This window comes from Haliaeetus albicilla, chromosome 7 (genome assembly GCF_947461875.1).
Source record: "Haliaeetus albicilla chromosome 7, bHalAlb1.1, whole genome shotgun sequence".
NCBI classification, from domain to species: Eukaryota; Metazoa; Chordata; class Aves; order Accipitriformes; family Accipitridae; genus Haliaeetus; species Haliaeetus albicilla.
Window position 1 is genome coordinate 18,758,738 of NC_091489.1, and position 21,566 is coordinate 18,780,303.

General features: G+C 44.3%; 1 protein-coding gene across 10 annotated transcripts in view; it reads left to right on the forward strand.

Moving 5' to 3' along the window:
• The window catches only part of HIVEP2 (HIVEP zinc finger 2), a 140,699-nt gene that overhangs the window by 39,723 nt on the left and 79,410 nt on the right, over positions 1-21,566 (forward strand). For 2 of the 10 annotated variants that reach the window (XM_069787160.1, XM_069787161.1), the window contains exon 1: positions 13,737-13,902. The exons of the other annotated variants lie outside the window; for them this stretch is intronic. The gene's annotated coding sequence lies outside the window, so the exon portion shown is untranslated. Of the gene's footprint in view, positions 1-13,736; positions 13,903-21,566 lie in introns of those variants that run through there. 10 annotated transcript variants of the gene reach the window in all.

Below are 21,566 nucleotides of genomic sequence, written 5' to 3' on the forward strand. Positions count from 1 at the left end.
TAAGTGCAGCAGTACTTGAATGTTGCAAAAAATGCTATTAATTCCTGAGACTGTTGTATATCCCTGGAGAGAGAGACTTGGGGAGTGGATTGTATTTTTTCCAAGATATACTGCTTTACAGAGCAGAGTGAAGCAGTGTTTGGGTTTTTTTATTATTTTTCCTTGATCTTTTTGATCTGCCTTCTTTCTGCCTTTCTCTACATCTACTTCCAGTTTCTCCTACCTCCCCTGGCTGAGGAGCAGGAAACAAGACTGAGCTCTGTTTCCTGACATACAAAGAAATATAAAAGTACGAGGAAACAGCGTATTTTGTTTTGCCGGCCAACTCGGATTCATGGACCCACACTAGGAAGGCACCTGCTCCCAGACAGGGTGAGGAGTCACCCTCTGGAGCAACTGGGCAGGCAGTCGGCCAGCGAATAACCAAGAGCTGATCATTATGTGAATTTTGTTTGATCTGCTCAGTTGGCTGCATGAGTGTAGGATAGAGGATTGTGACAGATGTATTTTGCTCAGGGTGGAGAACTACCTGAGGCTGGTCCCGCCAGCCGTGCTGATGGGTGGATGAATTGCAGATTTCCAAGGTTTAAAGCTAGGTTGGGTGGGGGGGGAACCTCCAGATGTTGGTATTTCTGAGGCTAACAGCAGTGCTAATCTGGCACGGTAAAGCTGACAGAAACTAGCAAATTAAACTGGATTTGCAGCTGCTTTGCATTGCTAAAACAGGCAAAGCAGCCAGAACATTTCAGTGGATCTGGCCTATAGATTTCAATGAGGTTTCTCTATTTAACTGGGGAGAGAATATAGCTCTGCAGTTGGAAGTTGGTCAACCACTCTCCTGCTGCTGTGCCAGGAGGAATAAAATTTGTCTCTCTTATCTGTATCCTTTTCTTTTTTTTTTTTTTTCCAACTAGCAACAGGAATATTTTTTTTTTTTTCTTAAAAACAAGGCTTGCTTTCATTAAAGTCAGAACCCTGTCTTTGAGATTCTACTTGGGGGAAATTTGTCCCTGTTCAGGAGACCAGTGCAACATGCGTAAATCTTTTCTAAGGGAATAAATAGAATTGAAGTGATTACATGACCCTGTCTTGGCATTCTGCAAAGGGGTGGATTTCACCCTCAAGGCAGCAGAACTGCAAAGTAAGAAGGTGTCATTTTTAAACAGCCACTTTCTGAGGGAGAGCAGCACTGGTAAGCCTGACCCACTTGCTAATGCTGCATTTGACACTCTCCCAAATTTGTTGTTGTTGTTGTGGCTTTTAGTTTCTGTGCAGCACCCCAAAACAAAAAAAGAGACGTAGCTCATTAAATACTAGCATAGGCTTCCCAAATTATGTGGCACCTTCATTTGCCTGACTTTTGACAAAGGGACTCTGCGTACAACCCTGAATGAAGAGGAGGAATCACTCCAGCCAACACTGTAGTAAGGGAGGTGAAGGATTCCTGTGTAGGTGTCCCGACCTGGTGTAACCCTCCAAACAGGCTAGCTGCTGTTTGCAAGCACCTCCCCAGTGGATCAACTCATTCAGCTTGGCAGGAAGGATGAAGAGAAAGCACCAAGAGGAACATCAAAGAAAGAAGAAAAGGAGGAGAGAAATCAAGGACAGGAAGAGTGGGGAAACAGAGCAAAGGCAGATGGGCAAGCAGAGAAACAACAGGGGGCTGGGAAGAGCACAACACAGGAAAGAGATGATGTTCTGGTGCCTATGAGGGAAAAGTTGTTTTTCAGATGTAATGTAGACCCCCCCAAAAAAAAGAGCAAGGAAATTAAAATACGTGAAGTGGGAGAGGATATCAGAGTGATGAGAGAGGAGAATTCAGATTGACATGAACAGAAAAAATGCAGAGCACGCACGGATTAATTTCATACACTGGTCCAGCCAATTTTAAATAGTAGCTGCTAAGTTTGTAGCATCAAGAGCTTGTGACATTCTCCATGTGGAGGTTTTGGGGGCTGGTGGGGAGCAGTGGGGCCATATCAGGAGGCTCCTGCAGGCACAAGACTGGGTGGTTGGAGGCAGATCTCTTCTGTGCACCTTGGCTGGAAGCCTAAAGCCAGTATGAATATCCCCGAGGAAAATTGCCCATCCTGCATTTGAAGATGGGCAGTCAGAAAAAACGTGTCCAGTTCTCTCTGGAGGTATCTGAGGAAGGGCTGTTGCCATGCAAGCAGGGATAAGGGCTCTTTCTAGATCCCTCTTCTTCCACTTGTTCAAGCTATCTAGGATACCAGAAATAAACAGCTGAATGGAAATTTTAGTTCTGGCTATGAAAAGAAGCTTTTGAATGAATTCTACATCAAGTAATGAATGTCTTCTTTCCTCCTCCTCTCCACCTACCTTGTTCCTAAACATTAACATTTCATGTCACTTGAGCTAAGTTCAGTGTCAGACTCACCAGATCCTACTGAAAAATACACCCCTCTTTTGTGGCAAGCTGGAGAGAAGATGAGAGGCTTGTGGCGTTTTTCCTTCTCAATCTCTGCTCTGCTGGGAGAAGCAGCTAAGGCTGTGTGAAGCTGTCTCCTTCCCACTCTCCTAAACTTCGTTCCTAAAAATGCTTCTCCGTCAGCGGCTTTGCTGCTTCTCTGAAGGAGGCACAGCTTGGCCCACTTAGTGCCATCGTTTGCTAGGGGATGTTTTCTCAGATTGCGGTGACTTTCGTTGTGATAGGAGGCTGAAGAAGATTGCCGTGGAGTAAGTCATGGGCGCCGCTAGCTGTGCCGTTTGAAAATCGTTGCTTAAGCATGAAAGAGAAGGAAAGGATCAGGAGTTACGAGGTTTAAACCCTGCCCGAAGCCCCAAACCTCCAAATAATTTCTGCCATTTCTGCTTCCTGTTTGCTAAACACTTGGGCTGAGCTCCAACTTTCCTACAGAACCGCAAAGGTGAGAAATACCCTTTCTCTGAAACAGGCTGTTTTGTGGGCAGCGGTACCAGGATGTGTTCTCCCGTGGCCCTTTCCCCCCCAGGACGTCTCACCCACCGTCTTTCCGTCGCTGCCAGCAGGCGGGAGGCTGCAGGCTGCCCGGGCGGGCTGAGGCTCTGCGCCCCTGCTCGCTACCAGGGTGGCTGTGCAACACCCGAGGGCTGAGCTCGGGGCCTCAGTCTGGCTTTCCTCCTCAGAGCCAGCTACCGATTTTCTCGAGACTTGTGAGAATGTAATGACTGACACTTAGTGAAATTTGTTGTCCAAGAGAGAAGGTAGGAGTGTCTGCAGAGGGGGAGAAATCGGCATTCAAATAGTGGGTTTGTTGTACGAGAAGGGGTATGGTTCTCACTGGGCAGTCGTGTCTGAAATACTCTGCAGTATGTGGTAGTATTTACGATAAAGATGAACGCTTTTATGGTAAAAGCATGGGGACCTGAGCTTACCTGGGTACCTTACTAATTTTTCCTGCTATAGAGAAAGCAAGAGGTGAAAAGGCACAAGAAGGAAACGTTAGTGAAAACAGACCTTTTGACAGTGAGTGCAGTCTCACTGCCTTTGGTGGAGTGAGTAGGGACGTTCCTGTATCACACTGTAGTTATGCAGAGATGTGCTGATACTTGCTTATTTTGATCAGTGCTGAAAAACGGAAGCAAAAAATTGAATGTGACTTTGGGGTGCTGTAATACAAGGCTGAATCACCCAAAATCAAAGCCAGTTCAAGGTGGAAATACGATGGCTGATGTTTGTGTAACCCCAAATCTCTCAACCTGTACCTGAATTTACTTCTCAGATAGTTAGAGAAGAATCACCCTTTCCACAGATGCCGTGTGAGCAGGGCAGCCATTTCTGCACAACAGGAGGAGGTTTTTTCCCTTCCCTCGTGTTAGTGTCCAGTCCAGCAATGAGGAATCAGATTTAAACCTCAGTGTTTGTTTCAGGCCCCGTGAGTCTTTAATTCTTTTCCAGCACAAAACAATTATTTTTGATAGACATGCTAGTTGTTTGTTAATTTGTTTATAATCAGTTTTCCAAGAGGTTGCTTTGATGTGGGAGGAACTGAATTCTTTGGGTGCAAATGCTGACTGCTGACTCTCTTCTTAGTCATTAAGAGATGTTTTTCACATTAAGGCGCCTTTACTTTTAAGGGAAAATGTCAAGCATCTTCTAATACCAGACATACAAAATGCGTGGTTGCCTAAACAGAAACCGTTTGCCGAGCTGCAGCACGTGAGGGCAGGAACGGCCAAGACCAGCCCAAGCCTTCGCCAGCCTCCCGGGGAGAGGCCAAGCAGCCCCCCGTCCCCTCTGGCTGCTCTGCTGCTGCAGCCACCTGCACCAGCCCCCAGGACCCGAAACCCCACGGATGCTGGTTCCAGCTACCAGCCTACATCCCTGCCGATATGCCTCCATGCTAAAAGATGTCACTGTTCTTTTCCAAAAAGAACGTGTCTTTTTTTTTTTTCAATTCCCTTGCCACCTTTTTGTATTTTCCAACTGCAGCTCTTTTAAGGCTCCCTGCCTCTGCAGTTCTTGCCTTTGTATAGGTTATTTTTGGAAACTGGGGAACCAGGAGGAGGGATGAAATTTAGGGGAGTTAACTGCAGTGGAAGTAGAAAGCTCTTTCCCTTGGCACGCTCTTTCTTCCTTCTGCTTTCTTCTTGTGACCTCCGTGGTCCGACCCCTGTCTCATCACTCATTCCAGGGCAAGCCGTAGCCGATGCTCTTTGTGCCCAGCGAGCGACTTCCCACGCAGAAGCATGCCAGTTCACAAGCTGTGCTTGCCACTTCCTCCCTGCAGCAGCCATCGTTTCTCTCCTGCTTTTCTGGGTCAGCCAGTTGGCCAAAAAGTGGTAGGTGGTCCAGCAGAGTTTTGAGAGCTGTGAAATACTGGTAGCGCTTGGGAGGTTATGTGCCTTAGGGTAAATTGTATGCAGAGAAGAATGTGTTTCCTTCGTTATTTCCTCAGTGAGGCAGCCCCATCAAAGTGGTTGGCTTTTTCTTGAAATGTTGCTGTGTTTTTATGTCAGAAGTGTTACAAGCTGATTGCCAAACTTTGCAAGAAAAAACAAATGTTTTGGAAGACTGGGGACTAGCGACTGAAACCTGACCTGGTGGGGAGACCGGGAGCTCACCTTTTGGCTCTGGGGCATGGGGCAGGCGGTGGTGAGCCTGGACCCCCAAACATCTGAGCTCTTCTGCATGGGGGCAATCACTTCACATCTTTTTTTTTGAACGCAAAAATGTAAGGAGAAATTTTCTATGAAGGAGCACCCAAGGTAGGTTTTCTAAAATCACTAGCACATAGGAAGACATTGACCATACAGTAGGTCAGGCTGCCCTTTTGATAACTGAGACAGTATTCAGATAATTGAGATGCCTGTGATTGCCCGTGAAAATTTGCTGATGTTTACACTGCTGTCAGGTATTGAAGTCACACCATAATATTTATTGTGGGATCTTGCAATGGATTTTAAAATAGATCGATATCACAGCACAAAGTGGGAATTTTCCTCATTTTTTCTGCGGTTATGAAAATGCCTAAATAGCAGTATAGTGCAGTAAATGTTAAACATTAAAAGCTGGTTTTGTGTGTACTGATAAGAGTAGATTGGTAGAGAAGGAAGTAACTTGAGTTTGGTTGGTAAAGCTGATAGGAGGATGGTAGAAATCAAAGTGGGAGATGATTGCAGACTCAAAGCAGTAACATGCCGTCTTTGAAGGATGGGTTTGGGTCAGCGACATAACAAGAAGTGATAATGAGGAGGACTTTAACCCTAAATTAAAAAAAAAAAAAAAGGAGGCAGATGATTCTATACAAGAAGCTGCACAACTGATGCAAAAAGTCAGCCAAAGATAGAATGAAATCAACAGGACATGAAGTACTCTCTTAAAATACATAGAAACGAAGGGGTTTTTACTACCGTGCTATGGCAGAGATCAGTTAAGCTGTGCAGAATGGTTATGCAAAATGTTCGCTGTAGGGAAATCACCGCTTTCCGTAGATTCTAGGAAGGAGTGCTGGCATGCCGCCGGCAGTGATTTATTTTCACCCAGCCCTGGTGCTTGTGGCTGGCACTCAATGAAATCTTCCAGGGTAAATTATTTATTTAATTAAGAATGGCCACAGTTGCACTGAGAGACTGGCAGCACAGCAGCAGGAAGTCTGTTAGAGATTAAGTCCAACTTCTTACAGATAGGCTGCTTATGTATACTATAAATAATTAAAATCGTAAATAAGTGTATGTTGGCACTTTTGTTTAAGCTTATTAACAACAGTTCATAATATCGAATGCAGTGTATGTACTGCCATGAGTGCTAGTTCTCTAATTTGATTACCTAACCCAGAGGCTTGTGCAGCAAGCTAAAACATCAGCTTGTTGCTAACTGAACTTTTGAACTTTTCGTAAGAAAAGGAGATGTCAGTAAGAGACGAGTCAAATTTATGAGTGCATAAGCATGAGCAACCCAAAACCTTTCATTTTGGTAGGCATTCCCATAACAGCGAAGAGAGAAATCCCCCACTTCTTATGCCAAGTAGGCAAAGTAGTGCTTTCTTAGTTCAATATATTCCAGTTGTAGCTGGTGGTTTGAGGGAGTCCCAGAAAGAGAGGAATTTGAATATAACTAACAAGAGAAACTGTCGTTTGAGGAGAAATCCCTGTAGAGATTTCATATTGTTATCTGTGTTGGTTTAAAAAAAAAAAAAGTGAAGCACCGTGATTTGGTAATTGTGCTTTTATCAATAAATTTGGTTTTTGAAGAAAACATTCTGAGTTTGATCCTTGCTTTCTTTCCTTGATTGTTGAGTAATAAGAAAAAATCTTGCAAGAGGAAAAGAAACCACCTTTTTTAGAGAAACCCACTCATGGTTCTAACCTGTGTAGTTTGGCCAAATGGACAAACATTTTTAAAAATATCAGAAATGGACAGTTTTGAAACATCAGACATACTTGGTTTTGGGCAGGCCTAATAAGCAAATCAACACAGAGCTAACGTCACCTTCCGGGGGCAAGTTCCCCTTTCGGTGGGCGCTGGTGGCGGGGGCCAGCAGGCGGGCTGCCAGCAGCCGAGGTGGGGCTTTCTCCTTTGCATGGGGTGGTTTGGACCTTCCTCTCCTCCCCCTGCGCTTCCTCCCCGGTCCCGCTGGCTGCCTGATGGTTCTTGCCGAAGCTATCGGCAGCAGTGTCCAGAACGCCCCTCGACTTTGAGAGGTCGGCTTTTCTCTCCACAGCCAGGGCTCTCCAGCGCTGCCAAAACTTGGAACGAGTGGGCAGTTAGGATTTGAGAAGAGGTTTCCCACTGTCTTGGCTATGGTTTCACGTGCCGGAGGGGCTGCTCCTGCTACCTGTCCTCTGTGGCCGCTTGCCTGAGCCCACGCTTGGCTGGTTTGGGCAGCTGCACAGGCAGCAAGCTGTTGGGTAGCCAGGGGTTTCTGATGGATTTGCACCTCGGATTGGCTCCCCGTGGGCACAGGCAAACTAGAGCTGGCAGGAGCACACGGCTGGTGTGGGGGAGAGGAAGCGAAGCGGCATCTCCCCCTTTTGGGTGGCAGCTCGCCATTGCATTGACCTTGCCAGACCATGAAGCTGCATCCTCAACATGCAGATCAGATCTTGTACGTGCAAGGTTGTTCACACTTGAATACTATGTTTTATTATCACGGTAATCAGGAATGGATAGTGAGAAGATGATGGTGAAGGACAGCAGTGTTTCCTATTCTGCCCTTTTCCACTCCCCACTGTTGGTGACCCCAAGTCACTCTGTTCCCCTTTCCAGATGGAGTTAGAAATGGGTGTCCATTCAGAATTGGGTTTTTATTTTAGTCAAAGATTGTGCAGATTTGCAGTCAAACTTCAAACTGAGATGAATATGATTTCAGAATAGTTTGCAGTCATTGTTTTTACTTTTCACAAAGAAATAAAAGGCTTTACAGTGTCTCCTAGGTACTCCTAGTTACTGTACACTGGAATCGTAGAACCACAGAATGGTTTGGGTTGGAAGGTTCCTTCAAAGTTCATCTAGTCCAACTCCCTGCTGTGGGCAGGGACATCTTTCATTAGATGAGGTTGCTCAAAGCCCCATCCAACCTGGCCTTGCGCACTTCCAATGATGAGGCATCCACAGCTTCTCTGGGCAACTTGTTCCTGTGTCTTACCACCTTAATTGTAAAAAACTTCTTCCTTATGTCCAATCTAAACCTACCCTTTTTCAGTTCAGAACTGTTGCCCCTTGTCCCGTCACTACAGATCTTGGTCAAAAGTCTCTCTCCATCTTTCTTACAAACCCCCTTTATATATTGAAAGGCCGCAATGAGGTCTCCCTGGAGCCTTCTCTTCTCCAGGCTGAACAACCCCAACTCTCTCAGCTTCTCTCCATAGGAGGGATGTTCCATCCCTCTGATCATTTTTGTGGCTCTTCTCTGGACCCACTCCAACGGGTCTGTGTTTGTCTTGTGCTGGGGACCCCAGAACTGGATGCAGTACTCCAGGTGGGGTCTCACAAGAGCGGAGTAGAGGGGGAGAATCGCCTCCCTTGACCTGCTGGTCACGCTTCTTTTGATGCAGCCCAGGATATGGTTGGCTTTCTCGGCTGCAAGCGCACATTGCCAGCTCATATCCAATTTTTTATCTACCAAAATCCCCCAGTCCTTCTCGGCAGGGCTGCTCTCAATCCATTCATCCCCCAGCCTGTACCGATACTGGGGATTGCCCTGACCCATGTGCAGGACCTTGCACTTGGCCTTGTTGATTTTCATGAGGTTCACATTGACCCACTTCTCAAGCCTGCCAAGGTCCCTCTGGATGGCATCGCTTCCCTTAAGTGTATCAACTGCATCACTCTGGTATCATCCACAAACTTGCTGAGGGTGCACTCAATTCCACTATGTCATTAATAAAGATACTGAACAGTATCGGTCCCAGTATGACCCCGAGAGACACCACTTGATACTGATCTCCATTTGGATGTTGAGCCGTTAACTGCAACTCTCTGGATGCAGCCATCCAGGCAATTCCCTATCCATTCAATAGTCCATCCATCAAATCTGTATCTCTTCTATGTAGAGAGACAGGGATGTTGTGTGAGACTGTGTCAAAGACCTTACAGAAGTCAAGATAGATGACATCAGTTTCCCTTCCATTATCTGCCACGCAGTCACTGTAGAATAATATACAGAATAAACCTGGCATGTTTTGATGGTTCACTTTATTTGGTCCCTTCATGTCAAGTGGCATACGTATGATGTGAACAGACTGCTGAGACTACTATTATTTTCCATCACCATATTCTAAAAATACTGTTAAAGAATTTTGGTAAAGAATAGATCTCAAAAGTATTTTTAATTAATATCTTGGAATAGGAAAGTACACTTTCCTCAACTTACAGTTACTCATCCGTAAACAGGCTAGTTATTTAACAGACCCAAACCGAGTATGGTGAAACGAAGAACCCTCAACCTTTTGCTGCAGCTGCAAAAGAGGCTATTGCTATCAAATGCTAGTTTCTCATTTCAACAAAACCTGGTTCCAGGTGCTCAGGCAACGGCTTTCCTTAGTTTCATGGTTTGATTTGCTTTAAAACTTTGGCATAAACCCTGTAATTTACCGTTAACTATGCTCCCAAATGTAACCAGTTTAGACTATGTAATAGGTAGTGATAATTTGAAATTTAACTTAAGTATACTTGTTTCCAAAAATAAAAATACTGATTTTCATGTCAAATATCTAAAATAAGCGCAACTCCCACCACCACCATCCATTGTTACCCATCTTAGATTTCTTCAGGGATGTTTGCATGCAAAGGGAAGTATCAGGTTCCTACTTCCAAATAGAGAAAAATCATTATGTAGTCTCAGAAGCCTCTACTTCTATAATATTTCATTTTTGCTTTTCAGTTATAATCAATATTACCTGTTTTGCCAATGCTAGCATTGGGAGAAAAGCCCTAAGAGATTGATGTGCAGGCAGAATGGGAATAGCATGACTATTTTTATGTTTCTGACATCAGTGTCCTGGTTTATCTAATGTTGTATGACACAGTGACTAAATGCTCCATAGTATTCCATCCCCAGTGAGCCAAACATCTTTTCCAGTATTACCCCTTGTTTCAAAAGTTGTAGAAGCTTTTATAAAATAATTTGCTAATTTGGGGTGTTCTCTTACTGTCTGTCTGGAAAGCTAATAGTCTCTTTACTTTTCATAAACAATATTTCTACACCACATTAATGTATATTCCTAATTGGATTCTCATGGGTCAGTGAGAGATAATTCATCGGCTTCCTACTTCAAATATGGCATTTTTAAAACTATCATGAAGCATTGTTACAACAGGACACCTCTACACTCTTCTATTTAGATGGGTACATTTAGTTACCATCGTGACTCCTGTTCTGTCCTTTGCCTGTTTTCATTATTTTTCCTCTGTATTGAAAAGCAATACATTTTTACTACTGGGAACAGTAAAAGCTGCTCCTGCCAGATCCTCGTTTTTCCACATCTCCTTTTACTCTGTAGATGCCACCTTCACCACCCATCTGTCACATTCCCACATCTGTACAAGGGTTTGCTGGGTTCCTTTATGTTTCAAGAAAACAGGCTTTTGAAAAGTCTGTTGGCTTCCAGAGGTAGTTGCACAAACCAGCCTTGTGCTAGGTCTCCTGTATGAGAACTGACAGAACCGACAGCTGGTTGTAAAAAAAGGAAAGTGAACTATGCCAAAAATTTCACTTTCCAAATGGAGCAAAATGCCTGTTTTACATGAACAAAGGGTTTTGACTATTCCTTGTTCAGGCCACCCCTTGGTCTTTTAATGACGTAGAGATTTGGATTGCATCCCCTTAATGAGTATTGACCGAGTCTGTGGTGTCCTTTTCCTGGGGGGGTGTGTGAAAGTAACGTTAGCTGTAATGTGCTAGAGAAACGGAGCTCCAGGACCTTTCCAAAATGCCTGGCCACTGTGATTAACCCGTTCTGTGTTTCAACAGGCAAATGGTATGTGGGAAGTTAACTTTCCAAGCACAGCTGGATGTTGCAGGAGCAGGCTGGTGCTTCCCAAACATTTGAGCAGTTACCGCTTTACAGCTGCTGTTCAGACACAGACATGAGAGAGTGTACGCTGCAGCTTTCTTTTTCCCAATCAAGGTATAGACAGACCTTTTGAGTATTACGAACGCAGCCCTAAAGGTTAGTCAATCTCACGGTATTTATATTGAGCTTCAGATCCTGGTCTCCCTTCTACGTTTACCTTGATTAACAGTTGGTATGGTGCTACGGACATCTCTGTGGCTTTAAATGCACGGAGACAGCCAGTTCCAGCCAGCCTCTGCCTCATGCAGCTGGGCAAGGAGGAAGAGAAGAGAGCTTTAACCCGGGTTTCCACACAGCCTCCCCACCTCTCATGTCCTCTGAGTGGCCGGTGGCCACCGGTGTAACTCCGAGCAGGCGGACCTGCTGGTGGAGCTGCCAAAGAGCCGTCCTGGCAGCCCGTGCTCGGCGGGCACCTCGCGCCGCTCCTCCCTCGGTGCTGGGGCTGGGGACACCACGGGCACGGCGTCTCCTGGGGCAGCTCTCCCTTGGCGGGGGTTTCCCTCCAGCCGGCACATCTCCTGTTTGGGATTTGGACACCGTTTCGTTCGCCTCACCTGTCGCACTAGAGGTGGTGTCCAGGGTACGCGTTAGCATCCCCTCCTCGCGGCTCTTACAGCTTTGAAGATGCGGCAGTGCTCCGGCCACGTCCCCACCGCAGCCATGCAGCGGTGTGGCAAAGGGGCTGCGCACCGCGGTCGTGCCCGATACGGCCCCCGCGGAGGGGGACTGGAGGGAGAGGGGAGGGGAGCGCGGCGGGCAGGACGGGGCGCGCGTCCCTTCGACGGGCGTCGGAGCGGAGGGAGAGGCGAGCCCGCTCCGCTCGCTCAGGCTGGGGTGATGGCAAAAGGGAGATCCTGGGCTGCGAGTTGTGAAACCGTCTGATCCATCGCTGACTAACGTTAAAACATGAGTTCCAGAATGTGTGGCAAAATGTAATATATGGTTTATAAGCTGTTTAAAGGCTCCTGACGAAGGGGAGGATTATAATAGTCACTTCTGAAGGGGTGAGAGGCTTGGTGTGTTTCATGTGAAACACTGCAGGTTGTATTTTCCCATGAGATTTGCCAACTTCCTACAAAGTACATTAGTACGTCACAGGTTCTTGGTGATGTGGTGTTGTACACATTTACACCTCTCCTATTTTTCATGACACTTGCGTTATTGTAAGAGCTCCTGCAACTGAGAACACTAGGGGATTTGAACGTTTTGCCTACCACATCTTCTGTAGGAAGGGAATTGTTTTATTCCAGGGCGTTGCATTGAGTGGGCACCAGCGAAAGACCCGGGAATGAGAGGAGGAGGAAAGAGAGACTGGTGCTAGGTGTCTGCAGCAAGTTGGTTAGGATAATCAGCTAGAGGGCACCAATGAATATTTCTTCTTAGGGCTGTTAAATTAGGCCATATGGCCTGCCAGCATATAGATGCATGAGAGAAACGTGATGGCTTTGCGAAACAGTTGTGCTAAAAATAATTTTTGGTGTTATTTTTAATAATGTTATCACAGATGAAGAAAGTGAGGTAGAAGTTTGTAGCCTGGGACATTTCTTTCTCCTGCTTTACAGGGTAAATACTATAAATCCTTGAGTGTTTGTTTGGCTAGGTAATGCGTTCTAAAAGTATGTCAATGAAGTAGGCATCAGAGTCATAAAATACTTTCCTATATTTAGATTTTAAATATGCACTAGAAAGTCATTAACTTTTAGACTCCCAAGCACCAAAATTGCTTCTGAAAAGGGGGCTTGGTTGTTAAAATCGGTTAATTAAAAAAATAAAGATTTTAATATTGCCAGAAATGCAGAGTCAGTGTTTCACCATCAGCAGTGTTAGTAAGCTCAGTTATATTCTAGTAAGTTTGGTTGCTGTGAGGGCATGAGGAAGATCCCGAAACTGTTGAAGGTGGCAGGAGCCACCAGGGTTTACCAGTTGACTGGTTAATTTAGAGGATTATGTTTTTAACTTGATATTAATGCCAAAATAAATCCAGTTGCACAGAATCATAGAGTAATTTAGCCTAGAAGGGATCTCTGGGGGGGTCATCTTTCTAGCCCCTGCTCAAAGCAGGTGCATGGTATATGGTCTTGCATGTCGTCGATAATTTACCTTTACATGGTTTTGATTTGTGCAAGAAAGATTAGCTATTCAGGTCTTTTTTTGCGTACTAGAGAGGCAAATGCCAAAGAGGGGTAAAAATGAAGCCAAAAGTATTTTACAAAGAAGTTGATCCAGATAGTGTTGAAGCATCAGCAAAATATCCCACACCATTTCACATACGTTGATTTTTTTTATTTTTAGAACAAACATTGCTTTTGGATAGCACAAGGGACTTAGTTTGAGCATTTGTGAATTAATTTTAAATTGTTCTTTTCATTGCTGTCCAATATACAGGAGGAATTGGTAAATAGTAAGAGCAAAGGCTGAACAGCATTTTATAGCCAGTGGTTCTGTTTAGACTTAATCCCTATAATGCAGTGTTAAAATTTACAAAACAGCTTGTAATTGCAGTAGCTTATTTAAACCAGCTATTTGTGGTTATGTCTGCTGAGGAAACTTAAACTTCAACGTTCCCCAGCCATCTAATAGCAGCAAATTGACTGCGGGTCTCTTGTAAGAATATCTAAATGTAGGCTGTTGAATAATCCCTTTGGGGGCCCTGTAACTATTTTTGTGCCTGGATATGCGTCATCAGTGGGTATTTTCTCTGGTGACTAGCTTACATCAGTAGGTCTCCTACCATGCACTCTATCAGTGAGTGACTTATGATTGATGGGAGTCACGGCTGCTGTTTAGCTTTTATCTGTGACCTCCAATAATGGACAACAGGAATTTCCAGGCTGTTAAATTCCTTGAATGACTGAAGACACAGGATGGCTCTGCTGATAAATGCAGGTAGTACCCAGATACCGGGTGTTCACCGGGGGCCGAGGCGGGGAGGAAGGAGAGGGGGGTTCCTCGGCTGCAAGGCGGTGAATCCGCTGCGATGCGTAGCCGAAAGGTACGCTTCCCCGGATGCCGGGGAAGCGGCCGTGCCGGAGGACCGCCGAGCGACTGCGATGCTCTGACTAACTCTCCCGAGCTCTCCAGCCATACGTGTCCGCCGGTGGTAGTGGCGTTTCAATGTGTTTGACTGGCGGATCTTTAGGGCAGCTCGTCAGTCCGTTTTATCCCAGGGAGACACGCAGTTTGCATTATCCCAGGGAGACACGCAGTTTGCAGCTCTGTGAAGGGAAGTGCTGTGGAATTTCAGCTGCAGCCCGGTTGTTTCCTTAACCCTTTTTGTTACTGCCCACGAGCAGCGAGCGGATTTATTGGAGTGCTTAACCCAGGTGCTCTCTGGGCTAAATCTGAAGGTGCAGTAGGCTACATGATTTTAAGGTTAAGTTGCACCTGCCACAGTGACCCACTGAGGATGCGGTCGTAGTTCATTTCCTGGTGTTCAGTACCTCATTTTACGAAAATAAGGACTGCAGATACTGAGTTATCCCCTCTCTCTCCTTCCACTCTGCCTTTCTGTCAGAAGCTGACGTGCAAAATGGGGCTGCAAGACAGCTATGAGATTTTTGTGAGTGTTACCTGTAATGAATTTAGCAGCTTGAGTCAGCCCTACGGCGTGGCGCTTTGTCGTTTCTTCTTCTTTCCCCCTGTTCTTCCCGTCCCTCCCAGGCTCAGTCCCTTTGATACAGCTGTGCTAGGAAACAGGAGATCAGCTCTCCGTGAACTTGAGCTCAGAAGTCTCTCAAGCCCTTCTCCTGGCAACCGAGGAGTCAAAATGACAGACATGGATGCTCTCGGTCTGACTGGTGATTAAAAAAGTCCTTAATGCTGTTTATCGCGTGGCGTTGTTTGGCTGAGGGAGGATAGCAGCTGGATCCAAATTCCTCCTCACCACTTCTTCTGTTGGCAGGTGGCCCTTCGCTCGGGCTGGGCTTGCAAACTCTCGCACCGGTCTTACTTATTTGAGTGCCTGCTATTGTTTTTGACTCAGGTGACAGCAGGCTGGGTTTTGTGCAGGATTTTGAGCCTTGAAAACTTTCAGAGGGAAAACAGAAGCTTTGTTTTAACTCGCCTGTGTGTCTCCTCCTCCGCATGTACTAGCCCAGAGGTCGTAGTTAATGAATGAAACCAGAGTTCCTGCAGGAGCCACTTAACCCACGTCTGTGCATTTGTTGACACAGTGCTTACATAAAGCTGCTTTCGGCAGCAGTGCATGTGCTGTTGTAGCGTGGATGCCCTCACTCCGAGGGATACAGGTTACGGATACCTTTCCATTCCTTGCGGACAGGTGCCTGGTGCAACGCACGCACTGGGGCTGAAGCAAGTTTCCTCATCTGCTCTCTGGCTAGTTGAGTGCTGGTTAAGAACTGCATTCGACAGAAGTAGTAGGAAGAGAAGCGGCAATTAAAGAGTCTTGGAAGAACAAGGGAGAGGAGGGAATGAAAAGGTTTTCACTGAACTGTGATTTAAGAGTATACCCTTCCTTTGTTTTTATATCTTTTTTTTTTTTTTCCAGTGACTTCAATAAGACTTTGTGATTCATGACAATCTGGTTATATAATTCAAAATCTGTAAAAGGTTAAGCACAAAAAGCTTGATGAATCTTGAGTCATTTGCATTAAAATTCAGTGAATTTTTTTGGGGTACTGTGCTTAGAATGTAAAGCTTGCTAACTGGTTGATGTTGCTATATGTATTATTTGCCACAGCTTTCTAGGAATCATTATGCCCAGCTACACATTAATATCTTTTGGCTAATATTGACCTCCTTTCCCCCCATTTTTAGGGGGATTGTATTTTAGGGTAGTGGTAGTATTTTAGGGTAGCTTTTTTTCAGTGTTTGTGCAAAAGCTCAGCATCACCAACTTTCAAGAAAGACTCCGCAGACCTTTGAAACATTTCAGAAAGGGTTGTCGTTTGCTAGGAAAAAGCATTAGCAAGTTGCCTGCCACTCCCTGATGCTTGGCACTGGGGCTGTCTGCAAGGTGGAGGGCTGAAGTCCAAACTGACATGTGGCAATGTGTGTAGGTACCTCCTTGTGTGCTGTGACAGAGGTGATGCGTTGGGGACAAACTAATTTAGGTGTTGACCCTGCAGTGAAGTCACGCCAGGCGGATGCCTGGGTCCATATGCCTGCACCCTGTTGACTTCAGTGACTAAGTGCAGGCACCAAGTTCTGCTTGCACAGCTTGAATTGAGGAACGATGACCATGGTGGCTAAAGCTGCCTTTTTCTGCAAGAGCCTTCACCTATTCAATGGCCACCTTTAAAATCTTGTCAGTCGCCCTGGACAACAACAACGGCTAACCAGATATTTCATCTTGGTAGTTAAAATAACAAGGTGTTGTGAGCAAGGGATGCTGCACGTTCACTGGAAGTCAAAGCATCTGCTGCTGCATCTTGTAGTAACTCCTTCAGCAAACCTCTTCCTCCTCCAGTGAAGCGTGTTGGTGTTTCAGTGTGCAACTAGTTCCCAGTGGGCACAGGACTGTAATTACCATACTTGGGAGGTGAAAACGAAGACTGAATCTGACACAGGAATATCAGGGGCTTTATTTTGAAAATTTTTTGAAGATTAAATACAATTCATTTCTCTCCTACCTCTTAAATCTATGAATGCATGCTCTGTACGGCTGCTGTAGCGTCGGATATTTGTTGAGGGTCTTAACAATGAATCGGTATTTAATAGTTTTGTATCGTTTTGACACAGTACTCTCAGTGCTTAGAGATGCTTGAGAATAAAGAGATGCCCTGGGATGGGAAGAACAGCAAAGATAATACAAAGCTCACCTTGCCCATGGCCCTCACTTCTGACAGTACTATTTTGTTTGAAGAGTGTATGGAGCAAGCAATGCTGCTAAGTCCTTGATGAAATCATTAATGCAGGTAGAGATATGTTGCTACTGTGAGCCCACTATACGTTGTAGAAGTATTCTGAAATACGAGGCAAAGTCATGATTTGCCTACTTCAGGACACATAGCATCTTCTGACTGTGTTAGTTCAAAATCATCTTATTAGTCATAAATAGCTGATCTTTCAAGGTGATCTTTGTGTTTCCATAAAGTCCGACTGAAATTGTTGAACCAGTTCCCAGATACTAGGAAACTCCAGTTTTGGTCAGCTTGTGTGAGGAAGAGCTTGTATAGTTTCATTGGTTTGTTTGGGGTCTTGTTTCTTCAGGTGTCATGGAGGAAATATGGGTTAGCCATCGCCTCATTTAAACATTATTTTGCTGCAGGGGAAAATGAGGAGTTACACATAAACATTGTTGATGTTTGTAGTGAGCAGAGTAATAAAGAGCAAAGAGGAAGAAAAGCAATGCAGTGAAATAGTATAAGGAAAATACAGCGTAAAGAAAAGTTGGAAAAGTGAAAAAAGGTATTGGTATTTAATTTTTGTGGTATTTCATTTTTTTAATCCAATTGATAAGATAAATGAAGAGCCTTCTATCTTTTTGATGTTATTGTGTACTGTAATGTGAATGAATGGAGTGAAATAACACTTCAGCTCTTCCTACACGCTGTGTGCCTGATAACCTTGGTCCTAAAACCTTTGCTCATCAGCTCAGTCCTTCCTGCAAGCGGCCAGCAACTTTCATAAGACTGTTGGAGATCCAGGACCAGGCTGTCAGTAAGTTAATAGATTTGTAAATGTTACCCTGGCATCAAGTTAGTTTGAAAGGAATCCACCCATTTGTTTGCACATGGGGAAGAAGAGGGAAGGAAGATACTGCAGGTAAAGCCTGTGTACTGTGGCAGATGGGAACGTACCTCTTTTATGCCAGTAGCCTGGCACCAACTCCTGTAAACTGTGGCAAAGTCTTTTCTTCGTCTCCTGTTTTGTTTCCTGTATATACACAGCACAGTAATTCCTGCAGGGATTTTTGCTCTTGGCAGTATTTCTCTTTAGTGCCACAAAGTGAGCATTTTTCCTGCAGGACCTCAAACAGCTCAACAAGTGGTGTGCTGCCAGTGAGTCAGCACAGAGTCCCTGTCCATCTGCTCGCAGCCACCAGCACTCTCTCCCAGACTCCTATTTTCAGATGCAAAGCCATACGTGAATCCCAAGATAGAGGCGGGTAAGGGATGGGGTTATCCTGGGTAAAGAGGTCCCGTACTCCAAGGAGACAGCGAGGGAAGAAGCTCCCTTCCAATCCATGTTAAAATCTTCCCGAGGCAGATCCTGGCCCTTCACAGGATGTTCAGATTGGCTTGGAAACTTGGTGTAAAGGAGGCGAGAAAGAAATGTTGCACACTGACAGCCCCAGGAGCCTTTATAATGTCAGGACACCTGACAGTAGAGCGGTACTTCAAAATTATCACTGTCGTAAGGATTTACGTGATATGGCAATAGCTAATAACATGAGTGCAGTACAAGACACTAATTCAAGATTGCTGAGGAGTTTGCCAAGTGTCTGTGGTTTCATGTCATGACTTTGTCCCTTTGCAGACAGGCCTTTAGCGTTGAGGAGTTTTCCAGAAACTCGTCCAGCCTTTCTTTTTTTCAAGCACAATTGCCAGTTGCTACCCTGCTGGTTAGAAATAATAGCAACTAAGTTAAAAAATTAAATTCCTTATCATGTAGTCATGTTGTTTTCACAAACTTATTCCAACGTGCTCAAGGACAGACTCTCTGCAGTGTTCCTTCTTGTACACTTACTTATACTTTTAGGCAGTGAAGTGAATATATGTTTGGGAATTGCTCTGCATGCTGCTTGTGATGGTCTTTGTTCAGGGACAGAGGAGATATAAAGTCAGTTCCTAAGGTCCTGACATCTGCTGTTCCTTGCTTGGGAGGCAGGATAGCAATCTGCAGTGTGAAACTCCTTCCCATCTTCCAGGGAATTCCATTTCCCTATACAAAGGCCAGCCAGAAATCCTAATCTGAAATTCTGTAATTTGGAAGTGAGAAAGAAATGGGGTTATGTCAACTAGGAGACACAAAACTCTTTAAAGCCTCTTTCACTAATGTGCAGGGAGAAGTAATAGAAACCAAATTTTCTTAGTGTAACCAAATCGTGGAGCATCACACTGAGTAAAGAGAATAGGAACCTCTGAGGTTGCTTTGCTAGTAGATCTCCATCCTCTGTAAAGCTCGGGGCCATGTGCTGATGAAATACAACCTGTCTTTAAATGTGAACAGTGGTGATTTTTCACCCTCTTGACTCTTGACCAGGAGCTCAGGTCTCATTCCACCACAAACTTGCCGCTGGTTACAGAGGGAGCAAGGTTGCAAATCAGAACATCAGTTGTGCTTTTTAGTTTAGCATTTTCTACCTTGATTGCTATTAAATTGGATATCACAGTGGTAAAAGCATCAAAGCCAGGATCACCTAGAAGGGTATAGCAGTCTCAAAGAGGTATAAAGGAGTAAAATGGTGCAAATGAGAAAGAGGAGTATTAGGTTAACTACCAGGAAAAAAATCATTATGGTGAAGGTCTGTTCTCCTGATGGAAAGCAGAAGAGCTGATGAGTCTGAGTAACTCAGAAGTGACCTGGACAAAACACTGTAAAATATACTACATCGATTTTTCTTATTTGGGTACGAGATGATCTAATAGACTTTGGCCATTTCCTTTTTGATCTAATTTCTGAGATTCTATGATCACTTTTAAAAAAGGTCATTTTCTTGCCTGTCTCACTGCAAACCTTCTTCTTGAAAGTTTTTGGCACTTTCTACCACAAAGGGAGGCATTTGTAGAAATCCAGCATGGTGGTATTTTGAAGACTCAAACCAGATTTTTCATGGCCATATCTTGCCATTGCTCCATTGTAAAATTCCCAGAATACTTGATGGGAGTTTTGCATTAAAATTGTATGGTATTTATATCTAGCTGCTCTTCAGAAGCCCAAGTGATATCCATGCTCTATTCCCAGAGTAGCCTTCATCCAGTTCTTTAAAGCTACAGTTTGGCTTTACAGGAAATAATAATCATGCCTACCATACTGTAACTAAAATATTCAGACACATGAATCTTTCTCTTGACTTCCTATAAAAATGTCATTTGTAGCTTTATTCTGTTTGTTCTGGTTTGGCTATAATATAAACAAGAGTTTATTAAAGCATTAGCTCTAAGTTGCAGTTCTTTCTTGAGACTGCAAGGTCTTACAAAAAATATTATTGAAACTGCAGGGCAAAACCACGTATTAACAGAAAAATGAATAATGAGTCTGTTTTCATATGGATTTTTTAAAAAGTACAGCTTGTAGTTGAACTAAATGTACTATTCCTTCCACTGGAGCCAGGAAGCCCTCATAGACTTTTGACAGCGCCGCCAAAAAATTAATGCTTCAGCTGTTTAAAAGATATCAAAAGCTTGCTTGACAATTGTAATCTCTTCCAGGAATTTCCTTTCCCATTTTCCCTCCCTATAAAAACTGATAACAAGATGCTTATATAGTAGAAATGGAAAGTCGGAGGTATGTTACAAAGCTTTGTGCATTCCTTCCAGCCTCACGAGATGAGGCACGACATCTCCGCAGCGGGCTAGGAAATGCAGGCACTCCATTGTGTAAGTAGCATTTGCTTCAAGGATTAACTGCTTGCCAAGATAGTGCAGATTTAAAAGTTTCCTAAGCCATTTTTGAGTTTTTACATAATGTGGCAGCCAACAGGAGAGCTGTTGGAGGTGGCTGAATAGGAACTCAAAGCAGTGACCAAGGAAAGACAAAAACAAAGGAAGCAGAGAAATACACTGCGTGTGCCAGCATCAGTTGACACAGCAGGACTGAAGGCAAGGGAAAGCAGCACCAGCCCAGCTTCTCTCGAATTTCTGTCCTCACTTTTACTCGCAACAAGATGTGACAAACTGAAATGAGATGCAGCTTGAACTTTTGTTCTGAAGCGTATCGAAAAGGCACTGAAACATGGACTCAAAGGTCAGAATTGTTCCCTTTTCTGTAACAAATTCCCGGGTCGGCTGTTAATACTACTCTGTCTTTTAAGGCTAATCTTTAATAGTATTCACTGATACGTAATATGAAATATATGGTATTACTGTGGCTGTGGTGAGGAGCGGTTTGTTCTTCTCTAATGATAGAAAGGAGATTCTGTGTTAGGACGAGTGAGATAATTAAAGAGGTTGCCAATAAAAAAGCCACTGTGTTTGTAGAGGGTGTCCTTGCGTTCAGCAAATGCCAATTAGAGAAATGTCACTTTTTGTATACGATGGGTTATTACTGCACAAACACTTGTACAATTACGCTCTGGGTCAGAAGGGCAAGTTACCTTCGCCTCACAGCCGTTATTTTAAAGCAAACACAACTATCAGGCACACAAATATCAGGTGTTGTGGAAGGGGAACAGTAAAGTAATGACTGTTTGAAAATGCAGGCTAAAGAGAAAAAGAGTCAATGTAACAAGCCTTGGCCTTGTAGGAGGTAATTTTTGCCATGTCTGCACTACATGGGTTAGAAACATCATCTTTATATAATGGAGAAGCAAATGCTTCCTTGCAGCATTTAAATAAAATTAATATACTGTTATGTTGTTCTGATGCTTGGAAATGGGAAGAGAATATACATTTCTTTCAGTTACCTTCTTCGATACTGAAATGTTT